This window comes from Sinocyclocheilus rhinocerous, unplaced genomic scaffold (assembly GCF_001515625.1).
Source record: "Sinocyclocheilus rhinocerous isolate Xijiao unplaced genomic scaffold, SAMN03320098_v1.1 scaffold2645, whole genome shotgun sequence".
Lineage (NCBI taxonomy): Eukaryota > Metazoa > Chordata > Actinopteri > Cypriniformes > Cyprinidae > Sinocyclocheilus > Sinocyclocheilus rhinocerous.
In genome coordinates, this window is record NW_015654522.1 from 601,300 (window position 1) to 611,762 (window position 10,463).

The window sequence follows — 10,463 nt, forward strand, 5'->3', positions numbered from 1 at the left end:
GCACCTCCACCTCTTCCCACACAAGAACAAGTGTCCCTGTAAACTCTTGACACTTTTCGGTGTTCGCGATAACGCACCATATGGTTGTCAAACTCTTACAAGCTCTGCCTCCACTTCCTAGGACAAAACAGGAAGTCTTTTCTCCCTTTATGTTACGTATCAAACCTGTGTGACTCCAAATCGTAACGCTTCATAAAATGCAAATTCAGAATGGAGAGGTCAAACTCCCATGACAGTAGTTCAAAAACTCGCATCTGAACTGAGAGCTACAATAGCATCATCAGATCTGCCACTTGTCAATATGAAGTAATGCTCAATCTGATTGTTAAGGTACCCCTATACCCCTCGACTTGTCGAGTTGGCAATTAACTAGCGTCACCTAACTAAAACTGAAAAACAACAGTTGCTGCTAATGAACACTCTCTGGTATGGAAAAGGGAAATGTTTTGAGACTCCATGTGTTCATTTCATTGCCTCTTTTTCTTTTTTTAGTGGGAATCTAAATGCCAAAAAACCAAGCAATGTTGTATAATTTAAAACAAGAAATTACTAGTGATAGAACGCTAACATTGATGTTATGTGTTATTACGTAATAATACCAATAATACCAATAAAGACATTTTAAAAATGTCCAGAACGTGAAACTGTGTCAGCTTGTCTATTTATCTCACGTCACAGTTGACAGGCCTTTTTCACTGATCTTTTGCAAGATTTTTTGCAAGATATTTGCTGTAGTCTGCCTCGCTAAAAAAAAAAAGTGTGGTCACATTTACTGTTGTTCTGCAAATTTTCGCATGCTGAGTCCAGTCATTTTAATAGGAATCCACTCGTTTGGCGAAAGATTTCCCTGTCCAGATGGTTGAGTTGGTCACAAATTCACTGGCACTGCATTGACCAACAGAAAGCTGCTTGGTTTCAAAGTAACTTCAGTGTGAGCTCTGCTTCATACATCACTATTGAGACAGTGGACCTTTTTTGCCCAAGAAATTTCACAAATGTGACCTCACCTTAATTAAACATCAATATCTCCCAATATCATTCGATTTAATGAATGAATGAATATGAACACCGTACAGTGTAAAGACACTGTTGTTGTGCTGTATATTATGGTCCTTTTTGATTTTTTGTGTTTGGTGTGTAGGTTAGTGGCCAGTCTCATTCCAAGTGTTTTTCAGCATGTTGAAGTAGATTATGGATTGACTCTCTCAGTGTGTTTTGCTCATTTAACCCCTGGATCAACACCTCAGCCTTCTTCCCATAATCCAAAGCCTATATACACAAACACAAAAACATAAAAGGAATATATACCAAAAACAAAAAAGACAATCTAGTTTCTAAACAGAAAAAGACCAGAACAATATCACCTATTTTATATGATAGTGTGGCAAGTTTAGCGGTTTAATTTAGGGAGTATAGTGTAGTTGAATGAATAATGGGATGTTAACAGTTTGATATAAGAGCTGTGAAGTGATAAATCAGGGAGTTTCGTTGTAGTTTGATCTGAGAGCTGGGAGGTTGAACAAGCTTGCGATAAGAACTGAGGATTTAAGCTGTAGTCTATGTAGGAGGAATCCTACAAGAGAATCCAATTACAACCAGAATAGCAATGGAACAGTCAGACTGTCCATTTCCATCATGGCTTTAGTCTTTAGTGTTAATCTGCACTGAAGTCAAAAGCACTTAAACATGTTCACAGCACAACTCCATCCAAGTCAATGGAATTCAAACGTTCCATCTCAGCACATTCAATGATTTGGTTATGCAGGGTACTGTTGAGGAGATGAGTGTTGAATTCAGGAGCATACTGTAAATGTATCTCATGAAGTGTGAATTGAATACTTTTAATTAGTCAATCTTTATTGTTTACCTTGGTGTAGTTGTTGCATAGTAACCAGAGCATAGCCAGAGAATGAGCCAACATGGCTGACTGGTCAGGGCGAGGCTTCACACACTGTTCCTCAAACTCTAAGATACATCTCAACATCTGATCAGCCTCCACACACTGGGCCTCATCTACACACAAAAGAGGAAGATCAATGTCAGCTATAATAGTCACAGGTGAGTGCAGCAGTTTGATTCTGAGAAACCAGATCTATCTGAGGCTGAATGATGAATTCTGTTGAATAATCTCTAGGAGATATTCAGAAATGTGATCTACCATCTAGTGTTTTGAAATATATCCCTTATAGGGAGTTGCTCCCATCTGTTATTGTTTGCCAGGCTGATAAATTAGCCAATATTTGACCACTTTGAGATTATCTGAATCGGCTGATAACCATGCTAGCTTGGTCCATTAGGAGAAGCATTAACTCTCCCTGGTGCCAGTTTAGAAATCTACCAACAACCACATCTATAAATAATATGTTTTCAAATAATGTTACTGCATAAAAATGTTTCATCATATTTACACTACTGTTCAGTGAGATTTAAAAAAAAGAAACACTTATTTGCATGTAACAGAAATCAAAAGTGACAGTAAAGACATTTATAATGTAAAAAAAGATTTCTATCTAAAAATATTTTTTTAACCTTCTATTCATCAAAGAATCTTGAAAAATGTATCAAGGTTTCCAAGAAAACAAGTTTTGAACAATGATAAGAACTGTTTCTTGAGCAGCAAATCAGCATATTAGAATGATTTCTGAAGGATTATGTGACTGTGGTAAATTCAGCTTTGCCATCACAAAAATAAATCATTTTATTTTTATATTTATCATATATTCATAAAGAACAGTTATTTTAAATTGTAATAACATTAAAATAATGTATAATTATTAGCTTATATCAGTTTATTTTGTTATTTTCTAACATTAAAGTTCATGTATTCCAAACACACATAAAGGCACAATGAACAATAGTATTTTTTATGAATTATGAATTAACATTACGCTGATTTAACATGAAATGTATTAATTTATAAACTAAGTTGCTTGACTGAACAGTGAGTATAGTTTGATGTTAGGCTTCACTGACCACTGACGTGATATGACTGTCTGCCCTACAGAGACAAAAAGAATAAAACTGGCTAGTCTGTGTCCCTGATTGATACCAGGTCATGCTTGTTGTTGTAGCTCTGTGCAGTCACATCCACTAGGACATGCAGAGCAAGGCCGGCTGAGCTGTTTCCTGCTATAGAGTCATCTGGTCAGAAGTTATAATATGATGTGGCTGGCCAGAGGGCGGAACCGGCGCCAGTCTACTGACCTCAGGTCAGTCAGAATGAGGCCAGAGAGCAGGAAGGATCAAGCGTACTGACCACTGACCAGCCAGCCAGCCACGTCACTGTAAGACTTAGCCAAAACACCGCTGAGGTTAATAGGCTTAGAGAGAGAACTAGGGCAGAAGCGCCGCACGTACTCGCGGCTGTGTCATGTTTGATCTCAGTTATCAGTGGAACGAACTAGGTTTTGCTCTAGGACACAACCTCATGGCTCTCAATATAACACTAACCTCATACGAACTACAAACAATACACAATACATACAATCATGATGGTACAGGCTGCTATAAAAGCTTATGATAAATGAAATCCACACCATACAGATGTGACATTTCATGCTACCATAAACAAATTAAATGTATATATCAGGATATAGATTACATATTAAAATAAAGTTTTTATTTGCAAGTTCAAAGTGTAATAGAAATGAATTTATTCATTTTAATTATTATAAAAAAATGCTTATTTTTTATATATCTCTATTAAAAGCCGTCTGTGAAATGAGTGAGTTGTCAGATTTCCGAAAAGGACAAATCATGGGAGCCTGTTTAATAACAGGAGCGTCTGTAAACTTAACGGCCCAATTGTTTGGTGTTTTAGGAACAACAGTCTTTATGATTATGAATGCATACACAAAGCATGGCAACACATCATTAGAGAAGAAGAACAGTGGGCAGAAACCGAAAGTGTATGATAGGGACTGTCAGCATTAAGAAGGTCTGTGTCAAAACAACATAGAACTACTTCTGCAAAGTGACAGCAAACCTCAATATCCACCTTGAAGACAGTGTTTCCACAAAAATGTACCACAGAGAACTTCACAAAGCCGGCATTCATGAAAAAGCTGCAATTGCTAAAACTTTAATAATAGACACCAATGCTAAAATGCAAAGAAATATGCTGTCATGATCTTAAAACCTGGACATTTGGAGCACCAGGATGAATTTTAACATCTGCCCTGGCCAGCTCAATTACCTGACCTGAATATTATCAAAACACTATGGACAGTTTTGGAGAGAAGAGTGAAAAGCTGATTTCCCAAGGCCCCATTTATTAAATATTACTGCAATTCAATTAAAATTTAAATAACTGTTTTCTATTTGAATATATTCTAAATCTAATCTGTTACTGTGACAGCATAGCCGCATTTTCAGCAAATCATTCTAATATGATTCTAATACGATTTGGTGCTCAAGAGACATTTCTTATTATTATCAATGTTTAAAACAGATGTGCTGCATAGTATTTTGGTGGAAAAAAATTTTCAGGGTTCTTTGATAAATAGAAAATGCTAAACAACAGCATCCATTTGACAAAAATATTTTGTAATATTATAAATTTTACTATAAGTGATCAATTGAATGCACCTCTGGACAATAAAAGTATTAATTTCTTAAAACTCAAACTTTTGAACAGTATATATAGTAATATTTCACTAAAAAATGTATATGCTGATTGGATGAATAATGTTTGCAAATGTCTCTTTGTGGAGGTTAACTGTCTTTATCAGTGTTGGGAGTAACGCATTACAAAAGTAATAATATTACAGTAGTATATTACTTTTTGCTGTAACGCAGTAATATAACGCATTACTAATCAAATTTGGGTAATATTATTACTCGTTACAATCTCAGTAACGCAAGTTACAACAACATATTTTAACTCAAAATTAAGTGGTGAATTTACCAACACAGCAAAACAGCACCAGAGAAAAAATTCCACGGGTAAAATAATATTGTAAACTAATTACTTTCAAAAGACAGTAACTAGTAATATATAATGTATTACATTTTGGAAGTAACTTGCCCAACACTGGTCTTTATGCCACTCACCAAAACACTGGTTGAGTGCCGCTCCGACTGATACCATCTATCAGCTTACACAAGTGAGCGTGCCATGAATTTGCCACCTGTACACACGCACGCAATACGATGAGAGACATTTCACAGAGACAGATGTCTCAATGTGTGCTGATGGTGGGTTTGCCTACCTCTGTGTAGAGCGAATGGGCAATGCCAGGCTTGTTTTGCTTCAGAAACACATCAGCCATAAGGAAATATCCTCCAGACATCACTGTACTGCCCAAACCAAACATCTCACTGGCATAGTACACCTACACATAGAAAAAAAAAGACATATAGTCAGTTATGTACAGTTAATACACACATAAATAAATTATTTAAAAAAAAAATTTGTTACAATTATAAATGCCAGTACGCCCCAATTGACCAATCAGGATTACGTATTTCAAAGGGCCTTGCAATATTCTTACAAAATCCTAATATATATTACCACACAAACACGCATCAGCGTCATAGCAGAAATTATGTACATGCAATCCAATAACAGTGTTCCACATGTTTTTGGACTCACGTCATTGGCAAAGTGAGTGAGAGCAGATGTGTATTTTCCCGTGGCAGCATGCAGGCGGCCCAAGGTTCTGTGTAGCTGATGAAGGACAGTGTGACTGCAGCCTGGTGTTTTCATTACTGTCCACTCGGCCTTAGACAGATACTCATGTGCCTGGGAGAGAGAACCTATACCTAAACACACACCAGCAACATGCATTATGAACAAAAGGTCCTTGATGCCTCTTGAATTTAAGTGAGACTGGCTATTAGAAGGTTTTTCTACTCAATACAACCCTCTTTGATGTTTCTGTTGGAATAGACATCCAATGTTTTAAAGATTCATGCCTGGTTTGCTCATCTGTCAAACAGAAGATGAAAGCAGCCACTGTGAATTCTCAGCATACAAAGCATCGCATCTATTCATATAGACAGAAGCTTAATTATCAGGGGTGTGTCTCAATCCGCTCCCTAGTTCAACAGTGCACTGCCCAGGGAGTTGGCCATTCCTAGGGCCATTCTCATCATCAAAACCATTCCATGTTCACTCCCAAGAAATCCACTGAATCCACCATAAAATCCAGTGAGCATCAGCTGCTCACTATATTCATTTACTGGAAATGTCGTCATGCCTGCAGTCTTTAAAACCTTTTATTCCTAATATGCACAGAAGGGAAGCAACCCTGCAAATTATGTGTTTTTATAAGAAGAATTGTAATATATTATAATTAAAAATAAAATGTAATTAATTTTAATAATTGTTTAATAATTGTTAATTTATGCATGTTCTGCCATTTTGTTATAAATTTGTCTGTAAGATTTTAAAAAATGTTTTTAAAAGAAGTCAAATGATCACCAAGGCTGCATTTATTTGATTGAAAATACAGTAAAACATTATTGTGAAATACTTTAACAATTTAATTATTATTTATTATAACTGTTTTATGTTTTAATATATTTTTTAAAAATAATAATTTATTCCTTTTTCAGCAGGAATTTCAGCAGCCATTATTCCTGACTTTAGTCTCACAAGATCCTTCAGAAATCATTCTATGTTGATTTGATGCTCAAGAAGCATTTATTATTATCATTATTGTGCTGCTTAATATTTTTGTGAAAAACGATTTTTGGTCAGGATTCTTTGATTAAAAAAGAAAGTTCAGAGAACAGCATTTGTTTGAAAATGAAATCTTTTGTAATATAAATGTCTTTACTCTCCCTTTTGATCAATTATCGCATCCTTGCTGAATAAAAGTATTCATTCTTATAAAAAAGTTTTACTGATTTTTTTATTTAGAGTATATCATAAGCATTTTGTTTCTTGCTTAATTAGCTTACTGTCTGAATATTATGTTTGCACATTACCTGTTTTACTAAATGCAAAATGCAGTGCAAGCATATTTTATAACAGCTGTTATGTAGATGCACTATACGCGTTATACAGAGAGGTTGTTTATTAATACCAGATGCACATCAATGCGCAGTTTCTTGTCTCAGAAATGGAGATGCAGCTCATGACGAAGAGCTTTCAGTGCAAGAGTTTTTCATTCAGACAGTACACATCTGCATGACTGGTCTGCCACATCCTGAATTACATAACAAGTGTCTCTCTCCGCAGTTCATGTCCAAGCACCGCCTTTGAGCCCACCAATAGACCGTCCCACAGGAAGTAAACAGGGCTCATTGCCAGCCTCAGATTTTAGCAAACGTTTGTTTCCATTCTCTCCTGAAGTGGAAGTTATTGGCTGTCAGCCTCCAGAGAGGTTCAGAAAGTGAATCAAACTATTAAGTCTACCCGTGGCTTTCAATCTAATGGACCTTAGAGAGATTTAAAATTAGTACAGCATTGTGTTGCTTTCTGCAGATGTGTTTCTATGCATGTCTCACCTATATTAGCCTGTGCGAGCAGTAGATAAGCTGGTACCAGTTCAGCAGCACAGGATCCGTACACCCGCATGGCCCAGCGCTGGAATAGGAGAGCAGCCGGTAACACATCCTGGAACCTCTTCTTGGACACCCACCTCTGCGCCTCTATCTCTACTAGATGTTTCTAGTGTCAAAAACACGCAAAACACGGACTAATTAGATATCTACCCTGCTGGCATCCCATTTGCCCCAATTTATGTGTTGGAGTGCATACAAACCTGTTTCTTTGTGGTGGTGCTCTCGGTCGGACTGCAGAGTGCCGAATGATGCAGGTGCATGGATAGATACCAGCAACGGACAGGTTTTTCATGAATACTGGTCCAGTCGGTCTGCTGGTGGTCAGAGTTACTACACACACACACACACACACACACACACAGACAGACAGACAAACACACATTCCAGATGTCTATATGTTTTCATATACAGCTAGTTATAAATACCATAACCAAACTTAAATAGAAAACTTTACGCATCTTTACAATAAAAAAAAAAAAATTACTTTTTAAAATACTGTTTTTCCAAAACTTGGACATTTCCAAAAGGGGTTTTTGTCAGATTTAGCTCATTTCTAGGTACAAATTTGTCCTTAAGATATAAGTAGGTACATGTTGGCATGGTTTATGGGACTCTGCATATGTGTAATGGTTTTTGTACTGTACAAACTATTTTCTATCCCCTTACCCTAACCTTACCCCTAAACCTACCCCTCACACACACACACAATTTAATATGATTTTAGGCCATTTGGTGTTTACGAGAACACAGGAAGTGTCCTCATAAACCGTGTTCAAATTGTAATACCTATGTCATTATACACATTTGTGCCTCATAAACCATATAAACCTGTACTCACACACACAAACGTGTTCTAACTTGTTACACAATCTCCTTTTGTGAAACAGACACAAAATAAAGCAAGCCATTCAGGTTCGAAACAAAATTGCCGAGTAAATAAAGACAGTATTTTCATATTTCATTTAACTATCGCTTATAAGAGCTGCCCGTCAATGAACATTCTGTTTCTGTCCAAGTTATATCGATATGTATTTGCATGTTGACACTGAGACCGTAGACACTGCGGTCAAGCCAGCCGCGCTTTGAAAATGCACGGTCAAGCCATGCTCTCAGCACCCGTACCGTAAGTACACAACTACACGCGCAAAACAAAAAAAAAATGCGGCTGGCTTGACCGTGCATTTTCAAAGCGCGGCTGGCTTGACCGCAGTCCGTAGACGGTTGTGAGGATTGTGGCGTCTTTAAAAACAGCAAGTGAAAACTCCAGGCAAGCACACAAAACACATACATTTTCCAGTCATATTTCTTTCTCTTTTTCCTGGTTGGCTTTAAGCACGCATGGCTGGCTATTATCTTCCCTCTGCACATAATTTCTCCTCCAGCTGTTTGAACTCGTTCAACCTTTCCATCTCTGCAGTAACGCGGCCAAGAAGAATGTGCGCATGACTTGTTTGTCTACAGTGCCACCTGCTGTCTGTACGCGCAATTACACGATGGAGCATTACGTATTACTAGTTTAAAGGTCGGTTAACACCAGTTGGCTGGTTAATTTAAAGACAAAAACACAAGGACCCGACCAGACTCACCAGTAAAATGTGACCAGGCATTTTGTGCACTGACGTTTTGCAGGTTTCTGGCAAAGTTCGCACAGCTTCTTCACTCCTTTAGGATTTGCTAGTAGGTTGATGGTGGCCGACATCCCAAATAAATTTACTCGCAGCTGTTTCAGCCTTCAAAATGTGCTTAAATTAATACAAAAACCTTTTATTTTCCTTTCTGACCACAAGCCGTTTCAAGAGTTTTCCAATTACAACTCAGCTCACGCAATAATTTTCCTTTCTGTCTGAGTTAGTAGTGTTTTTCAATTTGGTTCCCATGGAGACGACCTCAGGGCAGCTGACGAGGATTTGTCTGCCCCTGCGATTTTAACCTTTTATATTTGTTTTGTTTTTTATATACACGTTTTATAGTTTTGTATTTACAATAGCGTAATTATTGTATTTCAATTTATATTTTACATACATAGTTAAAACGCTTCATTTGCTAAATCTTATTGTCTCGAAATACAGGTAAAATGTAAAGCAGTGATTTTGCATATATATCCATCTGAACGTAACCCAAAGACTGAAATGTTTTCAGGCATGCTAGGGCAAGTTGTCAAACATTGTAAATATTCAAAATGTTCATTTATTCATTTATCACATTTAATCAAAGCAACTTGCAAATGAGAATATAAGCGGATGCAATTAATTTAAGGAAGTAAAGTGATACCATAAAAAAAAAATCCATAAATACTAGAAACATACAGCAGATGGGTAAAAAAAAAAAAAAAAAAATTATACACTGTATAAAGTACAAAACATGTTCATATTTGTTCAGTGGCCTTTATATTTTCATAACTGCGGTATTATTAAAGTTTAGCTGAAAGGTTTATTGCAACATTCTAATGTGACAACTTGCCGCATAGTGACAACACGCCTCATTACCATTAGGCATGTATTTTTTTCCCCCTGGGAAATAATTGTGAAAATATTGAATAACATCCTGTAAGACTTAAAGGTAGCCTACATGTCTACATAGAAACTGACATTAGTGAATATATTTATCAGAGTAGGTTTTTATAGTAAAAAACAGTGATATCTAGTCCTTCAGCCCCATCTTGGTGCACACAGCCTAAATTATTATTTTATCAGAATTTATTTCACTCACAGTAATGACTCATTTACATAAAAAAAAAAAGTTTATTGATTTGCTCATCCACACAAAAAACATCAAAACACACAAAATTTCAGACGTGAAATTGTTTAAAATACCTAAAAATACAATTATTTTTCCTTTGCCCTGAATTCCTCATAAGGGCTAGACTCTACCCACTCTCCGAAATTAATCATGAAATCGTGAGTTTGCATGGAATCTCTGTGCACAAACACACACACACACACACACACACA

General features: G+C 36.6%; 1 pseudogene; it reads right to left on the minus strand.

The window, feature by feature from the left end:
- Window positions 1–1,155: 1,155 nt before the first annotated feature.
- On the minus strand, window positions 1,156–9,211 carry LOC107717501 (zinc finger MYND domain-containing protein 12-like; annotated as a pseudogene).
- Window positions 9,212–10,463: the final 1,252 nt, after the last annotated feature.